The sequence below is a fragment of the Schistocerca americana genome, chromosome X (genome assembly GCF_021461395.2).
Source record: "Schistocerca americana isolate TAMUIC-IGC-003095 chromosome X, iqSchAmer2.1, whole genome shotgun sequence".
Classification (NCBI taxonomy): Eukaryota; Metazoa; Arthropoda; class Insecta; order Orthoptera; family Acrididae; genus Schistocerca; species Schistocerca americana.
In genome coordinates this window covers 687,507,201-687,517,390 of record NC_060130.1, presented here as the reverse complement: position 1 = coordinate 687,517,390, position 10,190 = coordinate 687,507,201, and positions in this window count along the sequence as shown.

Below are 10,190 nucleotides of genomic sequence, written 5' to 3'. Positions count from 1 at the left end.
GGACAGATTGAGTAGGTTTCTGATATTTCTTGCCTTCTGGTGTCAAACCAACGCCATCACTGTCTTTTTCAGTGTATAAATAGGCATTCAGAAGGTAATTTGTTTGAGCATCAGCTAAAATCATTATTTTCAGCCCATATTTCGCTGGTTTACTAGCCATATAAACCATAAATGCGCATCTCCCACGAAAACCAACCAGCATTTCATCCACGCATGCATGTGAACATATGTTACAAGATGCCTGAGAATTGTGAACCATTCAATCGAAAATCCAAGAAATCGTTGCTGCAGGATCATTTTTCTTCCTCTCATCTCTGCTAGTTATGTCATCAAATCTTAGGCAGTAAAGCAATATCAGCACTCTCTTCATGGATAGTGTGGCGCGGAAAATATCTCTTCCAGTGCCGTCTGTTGCAAACATAGACTCCAGATTTTCATGATTAGATTTGAAAATGGCACTGAAGTATAATAATCCAAATAGTGCCTTAAGTTCATTGACGTTCATGTCTCGTAGTTCTGTGCGCTGCTGAACAGAAAATTTTGATCGATATGAAGAAATTTTCACATCGGTATGACTCACAATTTCTTCTAAAATATCTCTGGTAAACAAACACTCCCACGCTTCCAATGGACTGCAATAGTCTCCCAATCGGCTTGCAGGGCCTTTCAGTGTGGGAACTTTTATTATCAAGTTGTGGGCTGGTGTTCTCACATTCCTTTGAGGTTCTAGAGTGGACCACTTATACCTATTTCTGCCATATAAACTAGATGATTCCCCTCTATGTTTATTTCTCTCTAATTTATCTTATTCACTAGAGTCACAACTTTGTTCTGAAGCAGTTTCATGTTCACTGTTGTAAGAAGGGTCATTTTGATCGTCCAGATCATTTGCATCACTACCCTCTTCTCCTTCTTCTAGTTCTTCTAGCGTTTTTCTCACAAAGTCTGGAAAACTTGAATCGACCACTGACATACGTGAATGAGACCTCGAAGCCATAGTAACACTGAAAATAAATGAAAACACTCACTAATCCTAAAAATAAAATGACATTTCGTTGATAAGTAAACTTTTGACGTAGGGCAAACAGAAACACTTACGGTGTCGTGGGGTCAATAATGGCACCAGCCAAACTTTACAGCTGTGCACTGAGAAAGAGAACAACTCGACAATGCTGCTAGTTCGTCAGGAGGATCACTATCAAATGCCGAGAAGGTATGTAGAACCGCCGCCAATAGAATGACCAACAGAGGAAATGGCACGTGTGTACAGTTTGACTGGTATCAAAAACGACCCCAAAACTCCGTTTGAGGGTTAAAAATACAGATACATGCTCAAAGCGGACTCCATTCTGATGTGTTAGCAGTGACATGAGAACATTTGTCTTTCCATTGTTGTATGGACTCACAAATACTGCACGTATGTTGTTGGGAAGAAGTATGCCATCCTTCTTCCCGTCTTCTTGCATACCGCCGCAGCTCAGGTCGCTTACAATGAAGTCTTGACGCCACACCACACTGCCATGATACCTGCTACGTCAGGTACTGGCGTGTAATGCGCTTTTATAGAAAATAATGAACACTATGCCCTGCCATGGTACCGTCTATGTCTCGTACAGGATTGCAGTGGGCTTTTAGAGACAATTTAGTGAAATGAAAATTTTCTGCTGTTGCGTGTTTGCACTAAAAATACTGGTGGCAATAGCTTTAGTACTTGCAATATAAGGAGAGGTAAGAAATAAAAAACACATACATGGCTATATACCCTTTTATTCTGTAGTCATACACGGTATGCACATCAACAGGTTCTTTATCTTAACACCAGTACAGAATATAGAAAATAAAGCATTTTCGTAAGCTAAGAATTCAGCATGTATTTCTCTCAATCTTATTGGCAGTACCTTAGTTTTCGTTGGAACCATATTGACCCACTGTTCGAAGTCGTCTACATGCACACTGTTCATACTTACATACTCTGCAATGTCCCTACACACAGCCTTAACACAGGGCAGCCATCTGTTCGGTCTCTCCAACACAGTGGATAGCACCATCAGTAGAGTTTGTTACAGTGGAGTGCTGTAGACAGATATATGTATCATCGGATTTCACATGGAGTGCAGAGCTATCGTACTCTGTTGTAATGGACAGAGTTAGAGCAGTACAGTAAATGTCCGGAGAAGGACGGCCCGGGTGATACACGGCAGTCAACTGTTGCTTGATATAGGCTTTTGCATGACACAGTTCATCCCATTTAACCTCCATAAACTGCACTTTAACACTTTTAGTTGCATTTTCGATCTCTATCACAACACCAGAGTCTCTGTCTGCGGTTGCTTCTATACCAATATGTAAACATTTCGAACCACTACAGATTAAATTATTCACTGAAGCGAACAGTTGTGGTGCACAGGGCTTAAGTGGTATCTTCTCATCCATTACATCCTCACTTTGTCGAGGCAGTACCATTGGAACATTCTGTGATGGTGCATATGATGGGGTCCAGTACTGACCTGCGTCATGCTGATAAGATCCTCAGTGCACTTAAATGAGTCAGAAGCTGACTGGTTTTTTTCAAGCAACAAAAACAGATCATTGCCCTGCTCCATCAAGCTGACCACGTGCACGACAGGATCCCAGGGTGCTGTCACTGATGTGGGTTCTAACGTTCTGGGGCACATCGCTGTTGCAGATCCCGACGGGGTGGAGGTTGTCGCATGCACTGATGAGCAAAGAAGAAAAACCGTTACAAGCGATGATAGTAGCATAAAGACTTCATCTCCCTCACACTGCAGTAAACAGGGCATTAAGCAGGAGGTACTTACTCTTCCGCAGCTTCTTCCTATCCCGCTGCTGCTGAGCAGCACTCGACGATCTCAGCTGGCGCTTCATGCTGACTACAACTGAGCCCCCAGAGCTGTTGTACCCGCCTTATATCCCCAATGTGATTGGATGCTGCGTTCCTATCGGCTAGTGCCAATTTAAAGCGCCTCTAGTGGTATAATTGTTTTTGTGAGTGCACTTTGGCTCTCCCTCCAAGAGGACAGTGGTTCGAGTCCCCGAAAGAGAACCATCATTTTGAATTTCCCGCAGATTCTCTGGTGGGAAGTTAGATGACACGTCAGCGCAACCCAGAGACAAAGAAATTCCCGCCAAAATTCTATATTCCCCCAAAATTCGGAATTCCCGTAAAAACTCGAAATTCCCGCCAATAGAGTAGGTGGGTGGAGGGGGGATGGGTGGGGAGGGGATGGGGGGCGGGGACCCACTTGCTGCCGGCCACGGTGGTCTAGCGGTTCTAGGCGCCCAGTCCGGAACCGGCCGACTGATAGGGTCACAGGTTCGAATCCTGCCTCGGGCATGGATGTGTGTGATGTCCTTAGGTTAGTTAGGTTTAAGTAGTTCTAAGTTCTAGGGGACTGATGACCACAGATGTTAAGTCCCATAGTGCTCAGAGCCATTTGAACCATTTGAACCCACTTGCTGTCTGAGGAAAACACACGACATTTTGAGGGGGGGGGGGGTGAGGGTATGGGTGAGGGGCGGGGGGGTAATTAATTGACCAATTTAATTAATTGGAAATCAATTTGATATCATAATTTGGGGTGGGAGCCTCATCACCCTACTACTTATTTCGTGTTGACCATCTGTTTTCAGATGATGCTAAAGTCAATGATCTGACGGAGACTCTTAAGTAGGAATTTTTCTTCTTCTCACTGTGTTGCATAAGCCTTAATTTATTTTTTCAGTCTGTGCTACAGATAAGTACCACCTTTGAAGACCAAGTTCTATAATGCGCTATCATGTGTAATGTATACCATAGCTTTGATCACTACGAGACGTGCGCACTCGTAGGCTGGCAGTAAACACCCTTCCTCACACGTCCCTTCGTCCTGTCAGACTGAGGGGACTTTTGTCACGTACTAACTAAAATCCATACTGAACTCAAGCACCGAACTTCCTTCGGACGTCGCCACTGTACTTCATGACCTTTATCTCTGCTGCGAATCCTTGCGATCTATATCGTTTGGTACGAAATATGAGTGAGCTGTGCGGCACGAAAGCTAAGAAACTAAGTTGTGAGTATTACACGAGAGGGTGCCCCCCCCCCCCCAAGCCCACCACACACTACCGTATGGTCAGAATATATTTATCCCTCACCCTCCCCCCAACATACCCAAACAAATGTAATTTCGGAAACACAATTAATATCTTCCGTGTGTAGCAAATCGTGAGATTGCATGTGATGATGCAATAGCCAGCGGCAGATAAGCAAATTACAGCCCTCATTTCCGATTTGTAGAATTCGCTGTACTTCGTGCCCACGCTCACTGCAACCAGTTCTTGCTACGGTACCAAGCACTGAATGAGAGGTGTGAGTATTGTTGTTGCTGCCATATTGTACCAAATCTGAACGTGAGCGTCTTTAAATGTGCCTTCGTGAAACCTTGTACATGTTGTGTGTGACATTTCTATCACAGCAGAAGATTGGCATGGATACTAAGTTTTCAGAATTGCACGAACTGCTGCTCCCCTCACCGCAAGTCCTCCACACATCCGCGGAAGATAAAGTGCTCTCGCCGCTCTCCCTGCAAGCCCCACTCAGTAAAGTTCTACATCTACGTCTATCTACATTTCTATATTTATACTCCGCAAGCCACCCAACGATGTGTGGCGGAGGGCACTTTACGTGCCACTGTCATTACTTCCCTTTCCTGTTCCAGTCGCGTGTGGTTCGCGGGAAGAACGACTGCCGGAAAGCCTCCACGCGCGCTCGATCTCTCTAATTTTACATTTGTGATCTCCTCGGGAGTTATAAGTAGGGGGAAGCAATATATTCGATACTTCATCCAGAAACGCACCCTCTCGAAACTTGGACAGCAAGCTACACCGCAATGCAGAGCGCCTCTCTTGCAGAGTCTGCCACTTAGTTTGCTAAACATCTCCGTAACGCTATCACGCTTACCAAATAACCCTGTGACGAAACGCGCCGCTCTTCTTTGGATCTTCTCTTTCTCCTCTGTCAACCCAGCCTGCTACGGATCCCACACTGATGAGCAATACTCAAGTACAGGTCGAACGAGTGTTTTGTAAGCCACCTCCTTTGTTAAAGGACTACATTTTCTAAAGACTCTCCTAATGAATCTCAACCTGGTACCCGCCTTACCAACAATTAATTTGGTATGATCATTCCACTTCAAATCGTTCCGCACGCACACTCCCAGATATTTTACAGAAGTAACTGCTACCAGTGTTTGTTCCGCTATCATATAATCATACAATAAAGGATCCTTCTTTCTATGTATTCGCAATACATTACATTTGTCTGTGTTAAGGGTGAGTTACCACTCCCTGCACCAAGTGCTTATCTGCTGCAGATTTTCCTGCATTTCGCTGCAATTTTCTAATGCTGCAGCTTCTCTGTATACTACAGCATCATCCGCGAAAAGCCGCATGGAACTTCCGACACTATCTACTAGGTCATTTATATATATTGTGAAAAGCAATGGTCCCATAACACTCCCCTGTGGCACGCCAGAGGTTACTTTAACGTCTGTAGACGTCTCTCCATTGGGGACAACATGCTGTGTTCTGTTTGCTATAAACTCTTCAATCCAGTCACACAGATGCTCTGATATTCCGTAGGCTCTTACTTTGTTTATCAGGCGAAAGTGCGTAACTGTATCGAACGCCTTCCGGAAGTCAAGGAAAATGGCATCTACCTGGGAGCCTGTATGTAATATTTTCTGGGTCTCATGAATAAATAAAGCGAGTTGGGTCTCACACGATCGCTGTTTCCGGAATCCATGTTGATTCCCACAGAGTAGATTCTGGGTTTCCAGAAACGACACGATACGCGAGCAAAAAACATGTTCTAAAATTCTACATCAGATCGATGTCAGAAATAGGCCTATAATTTTGCGCATCTGCTCGACGACCCTTTTCGAAAACTGGAACTACGTGTGCTCTTTTCCAATCATTTGGAACCTTCCGTTCCTCTAGAGACTTGCGGTACACGGCTGTTAGAAGGGGGGCAAGTTCTTTCACTAGGGATTGGAGACACTGTAATATCTCTGGTGCATGGGAGACGTTACTGCTAGGTTGCATCTGAAGCAACGAATAAGCATCACATAGGCACTACAGTGAAACGTATCCACGTTACAATATATAGTATTTAACATGATTTCATTAAACGCAAAACAGAACCCATCCAAATTCGCAATATATTTCTCCAAATTTCTGTACTGAGAATGATCTCACAGAACAAAAAATATAACACAGGTGATTATACAAAACATTTGTTGTATAGAGTTTCAGTTTAAGGCAAAACAAGTTGATATAGAAGCGTCTATGAAAATGTGCTCCTTCGGAATCACATACGTAAAACAGTAACTCATTTCTGAGACTAGTGAAACCTCGCACATTTAATTAAATTATATTATTGATTAATAAATACTTTTAGAGACTTTGTAATGCGGTCTAGAATAATCGTTCGTGAAGCTAAGTAAAACCTTTTCTAAATGAGGTAGTGAACAATCTTGAATGTTAATCGCCCAATGTCTTCTACATCTACATCTACATCTACATACATACTCCGCAATGCACCGTACGGTGCGTGGCGGAGGGTACCTCGTACCACAACTAGCATCTTCTCTCCCTGTTCCACTCCCAAACAGAACGAGGGAAAAATGATTGCCTATATGCCTCTGTACGAGCCCTATTCTCTCTTATCTTATCTTTGAGGTCTTTCCGCGAAATGTAAGTTGGCGGCAGTAAAATTGTACTATAGTCAGCCTCAAATGCTGGTTATCTAAATTTCCTCAGTAGAGATTCACGAAAAGAACGCCTCCTTTCCTCTAGAGACTCCCACTCGAGTTCCTGAAGCATTTCCGTAACACTAGCGTGATGATCAGACCTACGAGTAACAAATCTAGCAGCCCGCCTCTGAATTGCTTCTATGTCCTCCCTCAATCCGACCTGATAGGGATCCCAAACGCTCGAGCAGTACTCAAGAATAGGTCGTATTAGTGTTTCATAAGCGGTCTCCTTTACAGATGAACCACATCTTCCCAAAAGTCTACCAATGAACCGAAGACGACTATCCGCCTTCCCCACGACTGCCATTACATGCTTGTCCAACTTCAGATCGCTCTGCAATGTTACTCCCAAATATTTAATCGACGTGACTGTGTCAAGCGCTACACTACTAATGGAGAATTCAAACATTAAAGGATTCTTTTTCCTATTCATCTGCATTCATTTACATTTATCTATATTTAGAGTTAGCTACCATTCTTTACACCAGTCACAAATCCTGTCCAAGTCATCTTGTATCCTCCTACAATCACTCAAGGACGACACCTTCCCGTACACCACAGAATCATCAGCAAACAGCCGCACATTGCTATCGACCCTATCCAAATGATGGTGAAGTAAGTAAAGATGTAAAATGAAATATGTTAAAGAATGCGTCACAAAGAAAATAAATAAACTCGTATGTGTTCACCCAACCATCTTTCTTTCACGTATGTTTACGGTATAGTTTATCAAGTGTACCGCTCGTTGCAGTGCGTCCCGCCCCCTACCTCAGTGGTGGTCCGCCATTGGCTACCGCTAGCGTCTGCGGCTTTCAGGTGGAACCCCCATTCCGCAAGCCGCCACCTCACCGCGGAAAACGCTTACCGATGGCGTTGTCGCGCGCCGCGCTGCCGCACTGTAATGGTAATCGGTCCGTCGTTGTGCTGCACAGCGCTTCGATTAACAGAGTCACAGTTAAACCACCACTTTACTGACAACAGAACGCAGTTCAATCACTCACGCAGCTCCGGAGTCAATTTGTGCTCGGCAGTGTCACAGCTCACGAAACCTACAATAGCCGCAGTTGATTAGCCGAGCGGTCTGAGGCGCTGCAGTCATGGGCTGTGCGGCTGGTCCCGGCGGAGGTTCGTGTCCTCCCTCGGGCATGGGTGTATGTATTTGTCCTTAGGATAATATACGTTAAGCAGTGTGTAAACTTAGGGACTGATGACCTTAGCAGTTACGTCCCATAAAATTTCACACATATTAAAACATGTTTTTGAAACCTACAATAGCTACGTTGTGACCGCGCAAATGGAGATATGGGTATCGAAGTGCTAGTTATTTTTGGCTTACCATGGAGCAATGTCCTATAAATGTCTCTTAAGAGACCTTTGGAGAAAAGAGAACCACTTGTATGAATGTCAAGAGCTCAGATGAAAACCTAGTTCTAAGCAAAGAAGGGAAAGCAGAAAGGTGGAAGGAGTATACAGAGGGACTATACAAGGGCGATGTACTTGAGGGCAATGTTATAGAAAGGGAAGAGGATGTAGATGAAAATAAAATGGGAGATATAATACTGCGTGAAGAATTTGATAGAGCACTGAAAGACCTAAGTCGAAACAAGGCCCCAGGAGTAGACAACATTCCATTAGAACTACTGACGGCCTTGGGAGAGCCAGTCCTGACAAAACTCTACCATCTAGTGAGCAAAATGTATGAGACAGGCGAAATACCCTCAGACTTCAAAAAGAACATAATAATTCCAATCCCAAAGAAAGCAGGCGTTGGCAGATGTGAAAATTACCGAACTATCAGTTTAATAAGTCACGGCTGCAAAATACTAATGCGAATTCTTTACAGACGAATGGAAAAACTGGTGGAAGCCGACCTCGGGGAAGATCAGTTTGGATTCTGTAGAAATATGGGAACACGTGAGACAATATTGACCCTACGACTTATCTTAGAAGCTAGATTAAGAAAAGGCAAACGTAGGTTTCTAGCATTTGTAGACTTGGAGAAAGCTTTTGACAATGTTGACTGGAATACTCTCTTTCAAATTCTGAAGGTGACAGGTGTAAAATACGGGGAGCGAAAGGCTATTTACAATTTGTACAGAAACCAGATGGCAGTTATAAGAGTCGAGGGCCATGAAAGGGAAGCAGTGGTTGGCAAGGGAGTGAGACAGGGTTGTAGCCTCTCCCCGATGTTATTCAATCTGTATATTGAGCAAGCAGTAAACGAAACAAAAGAAAAATTTGGAGTAGGTATTAAAATCCATGGAAAAGAAATAAAAACTTTGAGGTTTGCCGATGACATCGTAGTTCTGTCAGCGACAATAAAGGGCTCGGAAGAGCAGTTGAACGGAATGGACAGTGTCTTGGAAGGAGGATATAAGATGAACATCAACAAAAGCAAAACGAGGATAATGGAATGTAGTCGGATTAAGTCGGGTGATGCTGAGGGAATTAGATTAGGAAATGAGATGCTTAAAGTAGTAAAGGAGTTTTGCTATTTGGGAAGCAAAATAACTGATGATGATCGAAGTAGAGAGGATATAAAATGTAGACTGGCAATGGCAAGGAAAGAGTTTCTGAAGAAGAGAAATTTGTTAACATCGAGTATAGATTTAAGTGAAACTTCCTGGCAGATTAAAACTGTGTGCCCGACCGAGACTCGAACTCGGGACCGTTGCCTTTCGCGGGCAAGTGCTCTACCATCTGAGCTACCGAAGCACGACTCACACCCGGTGGTCACAGCTTCACTTCTGCCACTATCTCGTCTCCTATCTTCCAAACTTTACAGAAGCTCTCCTGCGAACATTGCAGAACTATCACTCCTGAAAGAAAGGATACTGCGGAGGCATGGCTTAGCCACAGCCTGGGGGATGTTTCCAGAATGAGATTAAGATAGTGGCAGAAGTGAAACTGTGAGCACCGGGCGTGAGTCGTGCTTCGGTAGCTCAGATGGTAGAGCACTTGCCCGCAAAAGGCAAAGGTCCCGAGTTCGAGTCTCGGTCGGGCACACAGTTTTAATCTGCCATGAAGTTTCATATCAGCGCACACTTCACTGCAGAGTGAAAATCTCATTCTGGATAGATTTAAGTGTCAGGAAATCGTTTCTGAAAGTATTTGTATGGAGTGTAGCCATGTATGGAAGTGAGTCGTGGACGATAAATAGTTTGGACAAGAAGAGAATAGAAGCTTTTGAAATGTGGTGCTACAGAAGAATGCTGAAGATTATATGGGTAGATCACATAACTAATGAGGAGGTATTGAATAGGATTGGGGAGAAGAGGAGTTTGTGGCACAACTTGACAAGAAGAAGGGATCGTTTGACAGGACATGTTCTGAGGCATCAAGGGATCACGAATTTAGTATTGGAGGGCAGCGTTGAGG